The sequence below is a fragment of the Citrus clementina genome, unplaced genomic scaffold (genome assembly GCF_000493195.1).
Source record: "Citrus clementina cultivar Clemenules unplaced genomic scaffold, Citrus_clementina_v1.0 scaffold_5, whole genome shotgun sequence".
NCBI classification, from domain to species: domain Eukaryota; kingdom Viridiplantae; phylum Streptophyta; class Magnoliopsida; order Sapindales; family Rutaceae; genus Citrus; species Citrus x clementina.
Genome location: NW_006262201.1, coordinates 4708549 through 4727086, shown reverse-complemented (window position 1 = coordinate 4727086; position 18538 = coordinate 4708549). Strand labels below are relative to the sequence as shown.

At 33.8% G+C, this 18538-nt stretch overlaps 1 long non-coding RNA gene across 1 annotated transcript; it reads left to right on the top strand.

The window, feature by feature from the left end:
• Positions 1 to 4593: 4593 nt before the first annotated feature.
• On the top strand, positions 4594 to 5174 carry LOC112098566. The gene is made up of 3 exons (XR_002905676.1): positions 4594 to 4825; positions 4925 to 5000; positions 5115 to 5174. It is a non-coding gene; the product is annotated as an uncharacterized LOC112098566 (long non-coding RNA).
• The last annotated feature ends 13364 nt before the right edge of the window (positions 5175 to 18538 follow it).

The window sequence follows — 18538 nt, the reverse complement described above, 5'->3', positions numbered from 1 at the left end:
AATCGTTTAGATGAATGATAAAGATCAACCAATGTCTTATCTTATATGTCTTCTATCAAAGCTTGTTTTTATCGAAAATGTTTCAAAATAAGATAAATAGAGATGAGTGACTAACAAACATTATTTTATTAGTGCTTTTTTCATCAAATATGCATAAGACAACTGTAATTTGTAGCAAACAATTTGTCACTAAATACACCTACAACAAACTATTAATAATAAAGCTGTAGAAAAAGCCCAATTTTTCATACTTCTAATTTCCTAAAATATGGGCATTTGTGTAATAATAAGCCCATGTGAATCTCAATACCATACGTTTGATAAATAGCTATGAAGGATTTTTTTTTTTTTTGAAGAAAAAAATTGAAAACTTCTATTAAACACTTAAATTGAAAAGATGTACACGAGTTGGAATTTCGTCCAACCAAATTGCACCGCTCGGTTTGCTAACAGCATATACATTTAACTAATCTATGAGCAATCACATTTCTACTTCAATGGACTACCACCGAAGGAATATTACTGGCCCGGCCCCCTGCAGTAGACTTAGCTTATATCTGGTCTTCGGCAGTGCCATATTATTATTGTCCTTTTTAGGTGGTATAGGTTTCTCTATTTGAGATGGCAATTTATGGCGTGTGTCGCTCTCTGACTGGTACGTATATCGGCAATAATTGCTGGTTATTTCCTCCAAATCTATTCCAAAATTGCCAAATCTTCTTATGAAGGCTCTTGTGATAAGCAACAACAAGAAGAAGAAAAACCCATATAATGAAATTGAAATATCCATGTGGGTGTGGCAGAATAATGGAGACCAATGAGACTAAGCAAAGAGATCCTGAGATCACAACAGTTGCTTTGAAGATTTGACGCTCCGATATTATGGCAGCAAAATATGCAAAGACGTAGATGAGTAGAGCCAATAGAAATGGACACATATTCATCGGGTGTGTCTCGATCAAGGATTTATTTTTATCTTGAACATTATTAATATCAATAACTCCGACAAGCAATGGAATTAGAAATACAAAGAGTGTGTGGTACGGTGCCGATGGTGATGAGAAATTTTGCACACTGCAAAACCATCAAAACAAGATATAATTACTTAATTTGATAACAATGTGTTACATCAATGTAATATAAATGATGAGGAATATTTGATATTGTCTGTTATAAATATCATCTTGGGCTATGGCCTAAAGCTTGGATCACAAAGCTATGGCTTGTGCCAAGCCCAACCCAGACCACCCCGCCTTAATTTGCATAACTTTGATGCAAGATGAAACAAATCATGGCTTTATATTGCGGTGTTGCATCGTATACATACAAACAAGATCTATGTCCATTAGTGTAAAGCACAACTTCTTATTCTTTCCCATAAATATCTAATAGAGAAAATAATTTAAATTAAGCAAATTATGGATATTATAAAATAAGTCTCTAATTCTAATGGTGAAAATAAGTCTATAATTTAAGTCTATACTAATAATAATAATAGCGAAAATAACCTAAATATATGACACTGAAAATAATTTAAATTATAGAATGAAAGTAGTTGCTTACCCAATAATAATCGGTCGATGTACATGGGTTATATTGCTGGACATGTTAGTCATAGTGTATGACCTGCAAAATGTAATATTCTCTATTATGAATTAATGCATTTATCTCTCCACTAAGAAACCCAAATTTTGTAATGAAATCAAAAGGATACTATTGAAATTAAGCAAATGACTTATATGTCATTGAGAGAAGAGAAGAGAAGAGAATTAATTCATACCTTTGACGAGGATCACGCCCCAGCAATTCCATTTCTTTGCTACCCTTTCTGCTGCAAATCTCTCTTCCACTAGAAAATGCTAGTTAATAAGGGGCAGCAAGACTTTTAAAAGAGTTCGGAACGTCAATTAATTTACTAACTGCTAATACACTGAATTGAATTAAGAAGCAAGTTTGTGAATCAAGAAAGAGAAAAATGCGAGAGTTTATATAGGGAAAATGGGACTCTCAGATGCTTTAATTTTTGACCCTAGGATCTGGTTTAATTAGAAAACTCACAAGGGGATTCCTGTTGCTTTAATTTTTGACCCTAGGATCAGGGGACTCCAATTGACTTTCAGTTTTGACCCTAGGATCTGGTTAATTATGGAGCCCAATTAAATCCACAAAAGGACTCCAGATGCTTTAATTTTTGACCCTCGGATCCGGTTTAATTAGTGGAGCCGAATTGTTACTGTAAAATATTGTTGAGTCTCTTGCGCTTTATGTTTTTCAAAATTTATCCATAAGTATTATGAAACTTTCTAATATTTCGTTGAGCCTTTTGCACTCTATTTTATTTTATTAAAATCTTTATAGTATTAAAGTCATCTTTTATAATTTTTCAATTACCAAATACCCTCAATTTAAATAAAATATAATAATTATTAAAAGGATTATAATTATAATAAAATTATATTTAATTAGAATAAAATATAATTATTATAAAGGATTATAATTATAATTATTATAATTATAAATATAGTTATAATTTAAATGGATTATTATAATAATTATTAATAAAAAATATTATAATTAATTAATCTATTAACAATAATTAATAATAATTTTTTAGTTAAATTGTTGTTCATAATAATTAACAATAACTATTATTAATAATTAATTTTTGAATAATAATAATAATAATAATCACAATAATTAAAATATAAAATAATAATTATGATAAAAATTAATTAAGGATTTTATAGTAATTTGTTACAATTTAACTCATTTCAATTTTGATTTTAAGATAAAGTAAACACATAAATGGTAATATAGCTCATTAATAAATTATTTATTCTTATTCCAATTTCTCATTTCGATTTTATCTATTCTAATTCTAACTCATTATGTTTCCAGCTAATTTCGATTCTTATTTTGTGAATACACTATAAAATTGTAAACATTTTTTTTCTCATTTCTTCTTCCCCTCTCTCACTCTCTTTCTCTGTGATGAGTCTAATGATGGATTCAATTATCGATGAAGGCTGCTGATGAAGAGAAATTAATATTAGAGAGCGATGGATTCAAAGGAAATTTTTTTTTATTAATCCTTTTATCATGAAAGTATTATTATTATGAGGTGATATTATAAAGAAGATAAAGATGAATGATAATATCCTTGAGTATTTTGTTGATAATTAATATCCTTAAAGGTTATTATAAAATCCTTATTAATTTTTATCTTAATTATTATTTTGTATTTAATTATAGTGATTATTATTATTAAAAAAATTAATTATTAATAATAATTATTGTTAATTATTATTATTAAACAAATTAATTATTAATAATAATTATTGTTAATTATTATTATTAAAAAATTAATTAATAATAATAATTATTATTGTTAATTATTATTATTATTAACAATTTAATTAAAAATTATTTTTAATAGATTAATTAACCAAGATTAATTTGTCTCAACTTCTTCCCCTTAACTATAGTTAGTTTCGCCGGTCGTATTTTTTTTATTTTATATTATAATTAAAGTCCAAATTTCCACCTCCATGACAAACGAAACAACTTGTATCATCTAACCTACCCAGTACCCACATATTTCTTCCTCTAGGTTTCTTTTGTTCATCATCAAGTGTTTTAATTTCTTACCAACGGGCCTCTGTCCCAATAGGAGAGTTCTTACACTTACAATGTTGAGAGTAAGGTTCGAGGCTTCAAGCCTCCATAAAAGTATTTATGAGGTTAGTTTCAATCATCCCTCAATTATCATATAATTGAGTGGAGACACAGTCTCCTTGAATATTTGAGAATGTTTGAAGAATTTAGGCCGCGCTTCAGAGGAGTACATGCCACGACGAAAGTCCCAGTTATATAATCTGTTTGTAAATATTAATTGTAATACATGATATAATGTCAGTAACAGTCTTGTATAACAGTATTAAAAAAAAAAGTATTTCAATTTCTTTTAAACTAACGACGTTGCTCCTATCGCATGCAACTCACGATCCAATCACACCATTATTCAAAACTCTTTATTTTGTCGGAATCGTTTTAAGGAAATGATTGGTTATCACTCTTAACTGTAAAATTGTTTATTTTATAAAATATATTTAATGCGATTTAACTTAAATATTGTTTACAAACTTCTTTTATAATGAAAAAGTAATACTTTATCTTTCCTAAGGTTATAGATATGTATAAATTATCATAACTTCCGATTTATAATATAGATTCAATTAGTAAAATATTCTGAATAAAATAATTGTAATATATATTTAAAAGAAAAAGACTATTGATAAACAATAATATATGCAAATTAAAGTTACCTGCATGAGGAAAAACACTATCCGGTTTAGTACTAATTTAAATTTTTTTCTATTAAGTTAATATTTTTTTAGTTTAATTTACTATAAAATTCTTAATTAATTTTTATCATAATTATTATTTTATAATTAATCTCTAATGTTTCTATTTGAGGTGGCAATACTCTCTTACTGGTGCATACATTAAACAATATCGGAAGTGAAATTAAATACAAGAGGGGGGACAAAAGAATATCGGAAGTGTGAAAGTAAGTTCGAGTTTGTGATTGTGGGGTCTAATTTTCAACTCGGCCCCTTAAGTAACTTCTACGTGAACAACAATCCTTTCTTCTTTATTTTTGTTGTGAGAACTAAGAAAAGAGATGACGACGACAAACGGCGTCGCTTCCTGGAGGTTGATGTCTGATAAGATCAACGGTTTCGATTTATCGCCGTCTGACGCTGAAGAACTTCATGTCCCGGCAGTTGAACGATAGCTTTGTTGATAGAAAAGTCATTGAGAGGTTGCTAACTATCTCTTCTTGTAGAGATCCGTATTTTCTTACCATCTTTCTTCAATTATTTCTTTAAATTTTTTTCCTGATTTTATTTTCCATTTGCAGCTACTGCAGTTGTAGCGGAAGGAGAGCTCTGCAATTCCTTGGATTAGATGAGGAACAGAGCGCTAATGGCTTCGATGTGAGTGAATTTTGAACTGGATTAAGAGTTCAAACATTAGGCTCAATTTTCTGTATTTTTTAATTAAAATTCGAGCTCAATTCTAATCAATTGTGCACTGGATTCAGGTTTTAGAGTTGGATTTGATAGTCAGAGATTACTGCATGCCCTGAATGACCGGATACGAGCTACTTTGTTAGGCTACTGCTTTGAGATAGCAATTTAGGAGAGACGAATTGAGGAGAAGAATAATGAGAAGAAGTGGCCAGAGGGGAAAAGAGAGTTTTAGAAGCAATTCTTATTACTTATTAAAGTAGCAACAGTTCCTTATATAAGCCAAAGAGATCCTACGAAAATAATAATTCCTAATAACATAATAACTTAATAACTAATCCTTAACAGAAAAGGAAATAATGCAGATCTAAGACTAGGATTCTAACATCCCCTCCCCCTAAGAAGGCAGCTTGTCCGCAAGCTGGAAAGAAGGAAAACGGGCCGCAAACTCAGAACATTCCTCCCAAGTAGCCTCTTCTTTAGACTGACCTTGCCACTGAACAAGGAGCTTAGTAACAGGGCGATTGTTGCGTTTGAAAATTCCACGATCCAAAATGGCAAAGGGCTGCCATTCCCAAGCAACAACATAAGGAGAATCAAATCCCTATCGCGGAGAGCCAAGTCAACAGTATGAACATTAGTTGTGCCAGGCAAATAAGATTCGATGCGAGGGGGGGCCAACCATAGACTGCTTCAAAGGGAGTCAGTTGGATAGCAGAATGGAATGTAGTATTATACCACCATTCAGCCCAAGGTAACCAGTTAGTCCATGTAGAAGGCTGGTGACCAGCAAAACACCTCAAATATCCTTCCAAGGAGCGATTAACGACTTCGGTTTGGCCATCCGTTTGAGGATGATAAGCAGAGCTGCGGCATAAAGAACTGCCTTGTAATTGAAAGAATTCCTCCCAAAATTGACTAAGAAAGATAGGATCACGGTCGCTGACAATGGTGCGAGGCATTCTGTGCAATTTAGCAACATCGCGCACAAAAATTTTAGCGAGAAGAGCGGCTGTATAAGGATGGGATAAGGCACTAAAATGAGCGTACTTGGACAAACGATCTACCACAACAAAAATAGATGTTTTACCCTTAGAAGTTGGAAGACCATCAATAAAATCCATGGAGATATCTTCCCAAATTTTATCAGGGATGGGCAAAGGTTGAAGCAACCCGGAAGGATGCACAGTTTCAGCCTTGTTTCGTTGACAGACATCACATTCAGCAACAAATAATTTAGTAGCCCTTTTTAACCCTTTCCAGTAGAAACTAGCTTTGAGTCTTTTGTAAGTGCGTAAGAATCCCGAATGACCGCCAATTGGAGAGGCGTGAAATTCGTGTAAAATGTGCTGGCACTTAACGGAAGAAGAAGGAAGAACAATCCGACCCTTGTATCGTAAAATGGAGCCATCATAGGAATAATTAAGAACGGATTGGGATGACTGAAGACGGTCGATAAGAAGTGACAGGGCTGGGTCGGCTTTGTACTCTTGCTTGATGTCAGTAAGATGAGAAAATATTGGGGAAGAAATGGCATGGAAATGGGAGTCTTCGAAGCGACGGGACAAAGCATCCGCAACTGAATTTTCAGCTCCCTTCCCGTAAATAATTTCATAATCAAATCCTAAGAGTTTAAACAACCACAGCTGCTGTTCCGGAGAGGAAATGCGCTGATCATGGAAGTACTTAAGGCTGCGATGGTCCGTAAGAATTTTGAAATGCTGTCCCATAGATACGGACGCCATTTTTGCACGACAAAGACAATAGCAAGCATTTCTTTGTCGTATGTGGACATGGCTAAGTTTTTTCCAGATAAGGCTTTGCTAATATAAGCGAGTGGACGGCCCTCTTGGATGAGGACTGCTCCAATTCCCCGGCCGGAAGCATCGCATTCTATAGAAAATGGTTTGGTGAAATTCGGCAAGGCTAAAACGGGAGTGGAAGCCATGGCTTGGCGTAGCTCATCAAATGCTGCTTCAGCAGTAGGACTCCAAGTAAAAGAATCTTGTTTAAGCATGTCAGTTAAGGGAGCAGCAATTTTTCCATACCCAGCAACAAATTTACGGTAGTATCCCGTCAAGCCAAGGAAGCCTCGTAAAGTTTTGATAGTGGTAGGTTTAGGCCATTCAAGCATGCATTGAACCTTTTCAGGATTGACAGCAACTCCAGTAGCAGACACAATATGACCCAAATATTCAACAAATGACTGAGAAAAAGAACATTTTGTAAGCTTGACATAAAGTCGATTTTGTTGCAAACATTGAAGGACAGCGGAGAGGTGTCGAGCATGCTCCTGTACAGAAGTGCTGTAGACAAGGATATCATCAAAGAAAACTAAAACAAATTTGCGAAGGAAGGGTCGAAAAATCTCATTCATCAGGTTCTAAAATGTAGCTGGCGCATTTGAAAGGCCAAAGGGCATCACAAGAAATTCGTAGTGGCCATCATGAGTACGAAAGGCTGTTTTTGCTATATCGGAGGGATGAACTCGAATCTGGTGATAGCCCGAGCGAAGGTCCAGTTTACTGAAAACTGATGCACCATGTAATTCATCTAATAGCTCGTCAACAACCGGAATCGGATAACGGTCTTGGATGGTTACCTTGTTAAGAGCACGATAATCGATACACATACGCCAAGAACCATCTTTCTTTTTAACTAATAAAACCGGAGAGGAATAAGGACTAACACTATGTCGAATGAGCCCGGCATCCAAAAGCTCACGAATCAAGCGGTCAATTTCTTGTTTCTGAAAATGAGGATAACGATAAGGTCGTACATTGACAGGAGAGCTTCCAGGAAGTAATGGAATACGGTGATCAATTAAGCGTTCAGGAGGAAGTTCGGTGGGTTCCGCAAAGATGCTAGAATATGTCTCTAGGACCTTGGTAATAATTGAAGGTGCTGATATATCTGCTACTGAAGTGGTTATTGCCATAATCTGGAAAAAAATACCTTATTTTTCTTGAAGCAATAACCTATTAATTTCACCATGATTTGCCAAAGCCGGTGGCAGGGAATCATATCCAGTGAGTTGAACAGTTTGGCCTTTCCAAGTGAACTGCATAGTTAGCTTTGAGAAGTCCCACAATATAGCACCCAATGAACGTAACCACTCAGCACCCAACACAATGTCACAGCCACTTACTGGAAGTAAGAAAAAATCCAAGTGAAATTGGAAGCCTTGAATATTTACTGGGACATGAGAACATTTTCCCGAGCTGCTGATCACTCCACCATCAGCTACAGTAACTTGAAACTGAGTTGTAATAGTGACAGGGCACCCACATTGCTTAGCCAAAGATGGATTCAAAAAATTGTGAGTAGAACCAGAGTCTATTAATATAGTGACACTGTGTTTTTTTAAAGTCCCTTTCAGTCGCATGGTGTTTTGTGGGGTTGCTCCAGTGAGAGCCTTTAAAGAGACTTCTACTGTTTCTGGGAATTCCTCGAAAGCCTCAGCTTGTTCATCTTTATCGTCAATATCTGCATCCAGTAATAAAAGTTGAGGAGCTTTACAACGATGCCTAGGTTTAAATTGTTCATCACAATTGAAACACAATCCTTTGGCTCGTCTTTCAGTTTGTTCGGCAACTGATAGACGCCGAAATGGTGGGGATCCCGAAGGGGGTGGGCCTAATAAAGAGGGCTGTGATGACCCCCCAGTTTTGGTTATTGTGGGAGATGAATTAAGGAGTGGTGGCGATGGCCAGCTCATACTGGGCCGAGGTGGAATCCTTCGATTAGAAATAGCCACGTATTCTTCTTGGAATCTTGCAGGCTCAAAAGTTTGTAGGAGACTTGCAAGTTTCAACATCTGCACTCCAATTTTAATATCCTCTCGTAATCCCGAAAGGAAGCAACTAATGAAGAATGATTCTGGTAGATTTCGAGTTCTATCAGCCAATCGTTCAAATTGGCGTTGATATTCAATAACAGTCCCAGTCTGTCGTAGTTTGGTAATGGACCCGACTGCATCACCGTCTTCGAATGTTCCAAATCGAGTAACTAGAGCTAGTTTGAATTGGGCCCAAGTCATATTACCCATAGTTTGCTCTAACCAGTGATACCAAGGTACCGCATCTCCATCGAGGTGTCCGATAGCAAGGGACAGCACATCTGTCTCAGGCAAGGCAGCCAATCGCTGATACTGTTCACAGCGAAAGATCCAGCTTGTCGGATTTTCCCCGCTGAAAACTGGAAAATCCAGCCGTATATGGCGGGGTTGCACAAGTGCTCCTCCAATACGGCCTACAGGTTCGGGTTGTTGATTATTATTTTGTAACGGTTGGTTGTTGTTTCTATTTTCTTGAAACCGGATGAACTGATCGCGGAGACTTAAGATTAATTCTTGGAGGTCGTTGGACTGTTGGGATAAGACCTCAACCTTCTCATTGAATTGATGAGATAATTGCTCCACCCTTTCTTCCAGTTCCTTAACAGTCATTATGCCCAAGAAAAAACTGCTCTGATACCAGATGTTAGGCTACTGCTTTGAGATAGCAATTTAGAAGAGACGAATTGAGGAGAAGAATAATGAGAAGACGTGGCCAGAGGTGAAAAGAGAGTTTTAGAAGCAATTCTTATTATTTATTAAAGTAGCAACAGTTCCTTATATAAGCCAAAGAGATCCTACGAAAATAATAATTCCTAATAACATAATAACTTAATAACTAATCCTTAACGGAAAAGGAAATAATGCAGATCTAAGACTAGGATTCTAACATCCTTTAAGAAAATCGAGGCAACAACTCTGTTTAACTTTATTTATTCAACAATTATTTTTCTTAATTGACAGAATCAATTTTTGTTCATTTCTCGATCTGTTTTTGTTTTCCTTTTTTTTTTCTTTTTTAATCCTGAGCAGGAACCATCTACTCGAGAGAGATACCAGTTGTTATTATGTCACCAGAAATTATTTTGGTGCGCATAGACAGGTAAAATATATATATGAATTAAAAAAACTGAAATTAATTTGAAAGTTTAAGCTATTTTGCAGATTTATTATTGATTTATGTTTTACATTTGAAAATTGCGGCAGATATTTAGAGGACGGAGCAGAGGATTCTGAAACGTGTCAGATGTGGGCGAGGCTAAGAGATTAGAGCTAGACAAAATGAAAAACCTCATTGATTTGAGACTTAATTTCGACAGAGGAAGATGAAGATGGAGGAAGAAGGATGACGAGCAACAACTTCTTGAAGCCTTGCAGACACCTCTCAATTTAAAGGAATTAGCAATAGAGCCATACAGAGGCAACGCTGTTTTCCCCAGCTGGATGATCTCATTAACCAATCTAAACAGTTATGGCAAAAATTGTGGGCAGTTGCCTCTTTTTGGAAAATTGCTATCCCTTGAAAAGCATTAATTTTTTTGAATCAATTTGTCTCTAAAGAATACGCAATATTTTCTACTATTTTACACATCTGTAAATAAATGAATGAAACAGTGGTGGCTCAACCTGTCAAAAGCAGTAAATTATTGACATGTTTGAACCATTACCTGATTCACAAGTTTAAATTAATTTAGAATATGAAACCAGCTCCTGGACTCAGTTGGCAGCAAATTCATAGATATATTCTGTAGATAATGATCAGCAAAGGTGGTAAGTCAAAATTGCTTAATCACCAAGTCTTCATTGTTCTCTCTTTCTACCCTGATTTGCAGTTTAAATTTTGATGATTAATTGTCGGGTTGGAACTGAAATTGTTAAAAGGCATGAAATTCTAGTGTCCTTATGTCAATTCAAGTCTGGCCAAGGGTAATGGATGAACAATGTTAGCTTCTTTTTCGTTTAATTTTGTGCAGTTGCATTTAGCTGCAGCTGGAAATTTTGAGGATTTGATAGCTGCAGCTTGGAGCAAGCAGCCTTTATTGCCAGGATTTTCCTTCTATCATAATTTCTTGACAGCAACCTAAACCTCAACGATAACTCAGGTTTTTATTATTATCAACATTTTCACTGTTTCTCGCAAGTTAGAATTGTTTTGGTTGTCTACGTTTGCTGGAACTGGTAAAGCACCGCGCCAACGACGATGGCAAAGATAAGTAGACAAAACGGAATAATGAAGCACTTCACACAACTAATTGTCATTTAACAACAATAATTGTTAGACCAGTTAATGAGATGATGAATATTATGACTGTAAATTCTGAGAATTAAAAAAAGTTGTCATTCTCCTAAACTCTTTCAAAGAAATTCGCACATCACCACAAACAATTTGATTTTAAAAAAAATTGATCAGCTCTTTCACATTTTACCATAACCCCATGCATTAGGGTCCTACATGTATAAAAAATTCAAGAGGCAACATTTCGAACACATCAAAATATCAAAGAGTACAGGTCCACAGGATGGAAATTAAGAATGAAATAGATTTTATGCTTTGAAAAATTGGACACAACTTTTTACTTTATCTGAAGTCTACTCAAGGCTCTGTACGCATGAATCTCAGACTGCTGGTCTTTAATCCATCTAAAGTTTTTACTTTTTAATTTATGCAAGCAAAATTTTCCACACATCAAAGAACAACAGCACTGGATATGGAAACAATGAAAAGTATGCTTTATGAAGCAGGCATTAAAAGGGAGCGTGCCTACCTTGTTAGAATAGCGGGATCTATTAATCATAAATAGATTTAGGATGAATTGACTCTTTGAGTCTCCTTTGCATGTGGCAGCATTGCTTGGACATGAGGATTTTGTGAAGGAGATTATATGCCAAAAGCCAGAGCTTGCTAGAGAGTTGGACCCAAATCACTATTCAGCACTTCACATAGCATCATAAAAAAGTTATGTGGACATGGTAAAAGCAGTTTTACAAGTTAATCCTGCCATGTGTTTTGCTCATGATCTGGATGGAAGAAATCCTCTTCATTTGGCAGCCATGAAAGGACGGATTGATGCCTTGGGAGAGTTGTTCAGAACCTGACCGCTTGCAGCTTCAGCCACGATGATGGGGTGAGACCATCTTAAATCTGTGTGTGAAACACGATCAGCAGGAGGCACTGAAATTTTTGTTGGATTATATGGATGATCCTCAAGTTTTGAATCCTGAGGATGATTATGGCATGACTATCTTGCAGCTCACAGTTGCAGGTAAACAAATTGAGGTACTGTTTTATTCACATTTGTAAAGTACATAATTTGTTTGTGCTGCGAAAGAAATAAATATACTTATAGGTGAAAAATCTTCAAGTTCAAATCAATCACAATCTTAAGAGTTTTTCTAATGAATTAAGTTATCTCCACCAGTTCCTAATAATTTGATTTGTAGCAAGCAAGAGTTACTTTAGAAGGTCAATTTTGGCTTGCTTTTCAAATGAGTTTAGAAATCTAATGCAGATCACACTATAGGCACTCATTTATTTTAATGAACATTTGTATTTGGGTATAGTTTAATTTACCCCAACTAAAATGACAATCTTTTATTTACTTGCAAGATATGAAATTATCAATTTACTACCATTTCCATTTTCAAAGGTGAGAGCAAAATGAGAGCATGTTGATGAAATTCTTTTTATCTTCTTAACGACGGATGGAGTAATGTTTTCATATTCTTGTGGAATTAGTTGAATATTGTCATTCTAGGTGGTTGAATATAAATTGAAATTTATGCTTTCTTTTTATCATATACTAATAATCAAATATGCAGGTCATAAGGTTTTTGACAACTAGTTATGATAGATGTGAATGCTCTTAATGCAAACGGCTTCACAGCATTGGATGTACTGGCACAAAGCAAAAGAGACATAAAAGGTTGGGAGATTGGGGAGTTGATTCCACGTGCTGGGGCATATAGAGCAAAGGATATTCAATTGTCAGCAAATGAACAGACCAACAGCTTAATATCCCTTGAAAGTAATAGCCAAAATCAAGAAGGTAAAGGGCTAGAAAATTCAACTAAAAGGCTGGAAGATGATTGGTTGGAAAAAAATGCGAAATGCCATAATGGTGGTGGCATCACTGATTGCTGTATGGCCTTCCAAGCTGGTGCGGACCCTCCTCAATAGTCCTTGGCATGACACTTCTTCTTCTTCTTGCCGACATCAGCAACTACACATCGTTACACTTGCTTTTTATTGTTCAACACCACTGGTTTTCTGGGTTCTCTGAGCATTATACTACTGCTCATAAGCGGCTTGCCACTACAGAAGCGTAGGATTCTTGTGTCGTTTTTTATGGGGACAATGTGGGTTGTAATCACAGCAATGGCAATGACTTATATGGCCTCTATAGATTTCCTGCTAGACCATATACGTTTCACTGCTTTCATCTGCTCCATATATTTTATCTTACGCATGTTCTTGCATTGGGGGGAACTCTATTTCTTGGGCACATGATTCCCCTTACAATCAAGGTGATATTGTATTTTAGAAAATCAATTAGAAGACCTTGTCGCATTCAGGCTTAAGATGGTCATGATTATGAACCCCCAACTGCTTCAGATGTTTACAATTAAACTCTATGGAGTGAATATATGCTTCTATATAGGTGTGGGTGCTTGATAATGAATGTCAGTGGGTGCAAAGCATAACATTAATTCATTTTGTTAGCGATTGCTTCATATATCATAAATTGCTTCAAGAAATCAATTAAGAGACAAAGAGCAAATTCAGCCTGAAGATGTGTATCGCAACAAGGACTAATAATGAAATATTAAAACAAAAAAATTGGTAAAATCTATTGATAATTCAAGTGAGACCATAGAGTTTATCCCCCCCACCCCAAGGACTAATTAATAATGAGAGGAAGCAAACAGTTATTAGAATATGTACTGCAACAAAGAGTACAAACTTGGATATTCATACGGATATTGTGCATTCATTGACTGGATTTGTTGGCCGTTATTAACCGTGTATTTATGACTTTTAACCAGACTTTTTTGCCATTATTAACTGCAAAGTTATGATAATTAGTGAATGATGCAATTGCTTAGCTGACATTCTAATCTCACATTGGGCCAGAAGATATCGCCATCATTAGTACTAATTGCACCTAGCTTAATCGTCTCAAAGGTTTGGATATAAAATTATAAGTGCCCATGGGCCACTGGCCCATTACAGAGACCCCACTTTCTCTGTAACTGTAAATCAAAGCCCCAAGGCCATTATTATGTAAACATGGACGAAACTTCTTTCAAGACCTCAGTCCTGATCATTCTCATCTTGTGCAATAATCTCGTTAGTCTCTTTCCCATCCCATAAAATACATTAATCTTTTTTTTTTTTTTTTTGGCGAAAGTTAGTGTATTTAAAGTGTGAATTTAGAAATAAACAACACTGTAAAATGCACAGAAGTTCTTATTTAAAAGCTTGCATTTGTACTTATTAAATAATGTATTTTGCATATTTAATAGTATTAGTGAGCACATTTCTAATGAAAACTCTAAATTTTTTGTTATACTCTTGGCTTATGACATGTTACCTACAGCATACGAGATTCTTGGAGTATATATAACAGATTAGCCGCTGTATTGTAGATGCATCTATCGCTTGGTTATCTGAAATTAAGTCTGTTGTTAACATTCTTAGGAGGCGTATATCTTATGTGTGTTGGCGATGAGGATCTGCAAAAATTTTTGTTATCATGATTATTGTAGATGCATTGATTTTCCTGGACTTTGTCAAAACAAAGGTGATTGCGCAGAAAAATGTCTTCAAAAATGTCCTGAAAATGTGTGGATCTGGCAACTGCCATCGCATTTGTAATTAATGCTTTAAGCTTAAGAATAAAGATGCTAATTTTAGCTGTCTACATATCCAAAAATATCTCCTCCGCGACCCTTTTTTTTTTTTAAAGAAAAAATTTGGCCACGTTTTTAAGAAATGCTTTTGAAATTTCGATTGAAAGTACAAGCCTTTTGTGAGAAATTCCGATTGAAAGTAGAAACCTTTCGACGTCTACGTAACAAAGTTAGTTAATGGAAAAGAAAAACAGGGAAAAAAAAAGCGAAGAATTAATAGAGCAATAATCTCCTGGGAAGAGCGATTATTTAGGTAGCGTTTATTTTTTGGATTGGATTGGGAATCCTGGGGAGTGGGAGTGTGGAGTGGGAGTGGGAGTGGGAGTATGTTGTTTACTTACACTGGAATGGAAGCATGGAATGGAGATCAGAATCCAATTTATGTGTTTACTTTGTCTTGGATTGGGAGTAAATAATTTCAAATTACAATTTTATCCTTATTTAAAGAATTATAATTTTTAATTACAAAACTAATAAAAAATATATTTAATGAATAATATTTATTTTATTATATTTGTAAATTTATTATAATTATTAATATTCTTAATTATGAACAATAAATTATTAATTGTAATTTTAATATAAAATGAAATGTTATTTTATTTTATTTAATATAATTATATTAAATTTATTATTATATAAAATAATAATATAATATTATTTAGCACAAAATTAATATTTTCTTAGAATAAAGTATTTATTATTATTATTAAATAAATATAGTACTATTATTTTTAAAATAAATATAGTAATATTATATTTATTAATTCTCTATTAATATAATAATATTATTTTAAAATAATTTTAACTTAGAATCAATGTAAATTATTATTTAGTTAAATATAATATTATTATTTAAATAAATATAATATTATTATTTAAATAAATATAATATTATTATTTAAATAAATATAATATTATTATTTAAATAAATATAATATTATTTATTTTATTTTATTAATTATAAAACATAAAATAAAAAAAAGGGTAGAAATGGGAGAGGTGGGAGTGGATTCCCACTCCCACCTCCCCCAATGGGAGTCCCACTCCCACTCCCCACTCTAAAAATGGGTGGGGCCCACGGAGTGGGACTCCCAATCCCTCCCCATTTTAAGTAAGTAAACGCTGGAGTGGGAGGAATCCACACTCCTCACTCCTACTCCAACAAATAAACACAACATTAGTGTATAAAGTTGACGCGAGTCAATTAAATCAATGCATTCTCTCTCTTCAACATGTACCGTGTGGGGCACTCCTTTCCATAATTTTAGCTTTCAAATTGAGCGTGCGGTTCAAATTAAATAAAAACTTCATGATTTTTTTAATTTATCAAGTAAGATAACAGTAAATTGATGTTTATTACATTAATTTAGGATATTAGACTTTGTTAAAGTATGAAAAAGTTATTAAATTATATAATGGCATTATACGGTTGAAACATTTCAAAGATGCGCCAGCACCTCTCTGATTATAAATACCGAGAGGATAGTATCTATATTAGTAGTAAAGTAGTACAATTACCAACATTTTGAAAACTCAACTCTCTGTTATACGTATACATTGAACGTATAATTGCCTCATACTTAAGCAATGTACCTTTATCTTTCTTTTTGGTTACTAAAACTATCATCTTAGGTATTCCTTTCTAATGTATTTTTCGATGCATTAATTTGATTATAAAAATATCTCCAAGCAAACAATGCACCCTGATTAATTTAGGATGTTTTGGGTGCCCAAGTTATTCAAAAATTATTTTAGGTTAAAATTCCCTAAATAGGTTAACTTTACTTTGATTCCATATCCTCAATTTCTCTGACGCAGAAGCCACTAAATTTATTAAATATGTGAATATTTTCTTATTTTGTATTTTCTTAAACACATTTCAAACTCTTAAAATCATTCCCTTTGCCAAATTTATATGATCTTGTTTTGAAATTTTGAAAACTCTTCACTTAGTATTTATTAAATCAGCCGCTTGGAAGAAAATCTTATCCACTATTTTAGGAACATATATTACTTTTTATAATTATTGTATATCGATAGTCCTCTATTTTATTTGCTCAAAGTGTTTATTATGTTTTGTAAGAAAATTATCATCAAGCCTATTCATTTTTTGCAATTTTACAATCTTCGTATTCTACATTATTTTTTGAATTTGAAAAATCCTAAAAATTACTAATGTAATTATAAACTTTCAATAATTTTTTTCTAATTATAAGGAATCTTCTTTTTCTAATAGCCAAAATTTATCTTTTAAAATTATTGCAAAGTCCTAAATATGTTATTGCTAAGTCATATTGCAGTTGAAAAATTACACTGATTAATTAAATTTAATTATTAAAAAAAGAAAATTTTGTGTTGTGAAAAGAAATTATGGAAGTCTTGTCAAAGAAAGATGATAATTGCCTTTTAATAAACAAAAAAGATCTATAATTTGCTAGATAAGGAAGGAGTGTTTGGTGAACTTCGATGCGGAATGAGTGTGTGATTTATGTGACAAAATATGTAAATCTAAATTATAAATAGAAAGGTATGATTTTTTGCCTCAAAATTTTACTTTGAACACTCTATTACTCTACACTAAAGGTGCCCAATAGGCCGGACGGCACGTGTCCGTACAGCACAGCACGACACGAGCACGTCTCGGTAGAGCACGCGGCACGGCACGGCACGCACGTGGGCCGTGCCGGGCTTAGATTTTAGGCACGCGGGCTTTAAAAGCACGGCACGATTAGAGATGAGCCAAAGTACGGCACGTGAAAAAGCACGCAATAAGCACGTTTCATTTTTTTATGAAAGTAAACTTAAAATTTTATGATTTTATAAATAACTTGAAATTGAATCTTTTAATATCTTTTATTGGCTCAAGTTTTTTAAATTTATTTAATTCTTAGTTTCAAAAAAATTATAATTGATTTATGTTTATAATTTATTAAATAAATAATTGATATCATGATTTTAATAAATAAAATTATAAATATAATGATTTTATAAATATGTATTAATATTATTATAAACTATGATATATGACTCTACGTAATTCCAAGTTAACAATCAAGTTAATCCTTAAAAAAATTACTATTATTGTTATTGTTAAGTGCTAAAAAAGAATTCTAATACCATAAAGTCAAACTTAGCAACTAATATTACATTATCTTATTATTATTAATTTATTATTATTGAATATGGACTTGAGTTTTGAATTTTTTATTCTATTAAATTAAAATAAAGGCATATGAATCCAAAAAAAGTACATAAGCTTGAAAAAAAAAAGACAACAACTTGGCATACGTTCTTAAAAAAAGCAAAAAAGAAAAATGCTTAGTGGGCTATTTTTCCTAGGCACGGCCCATGGCACGGCACGAGTGGGCACGAGCACGAGCACGTGTGGGCACGGCACGGCACGACACGAAATGAATAGTGAGCACGGCACGGCACGAGCACGCATGGGCTTCCTTTGATGGGTCTGGGCCGGCACGGCACGGCCCGTTGGCCATCTCTACTCTACACACTCATTCAATAAAATATATTAGGATTATTTTAATAATATAAAAGTTGACTAAAATTAGAGTGTGTAAAGTATATGTTAGAGTGTAAATAGTCCCACCCTAAATAAAAATAGGGGTTTGATGAATATCTCAACTCTTCTTTTGGTCAATAAATAAAAAAGCCTAAGTTGGACCTAGTTATATAATATCTCTCCTCTCCAATATCAGGCATAATAGCTACACCAGATTCACTTCACAGAACGAGTTTCTTG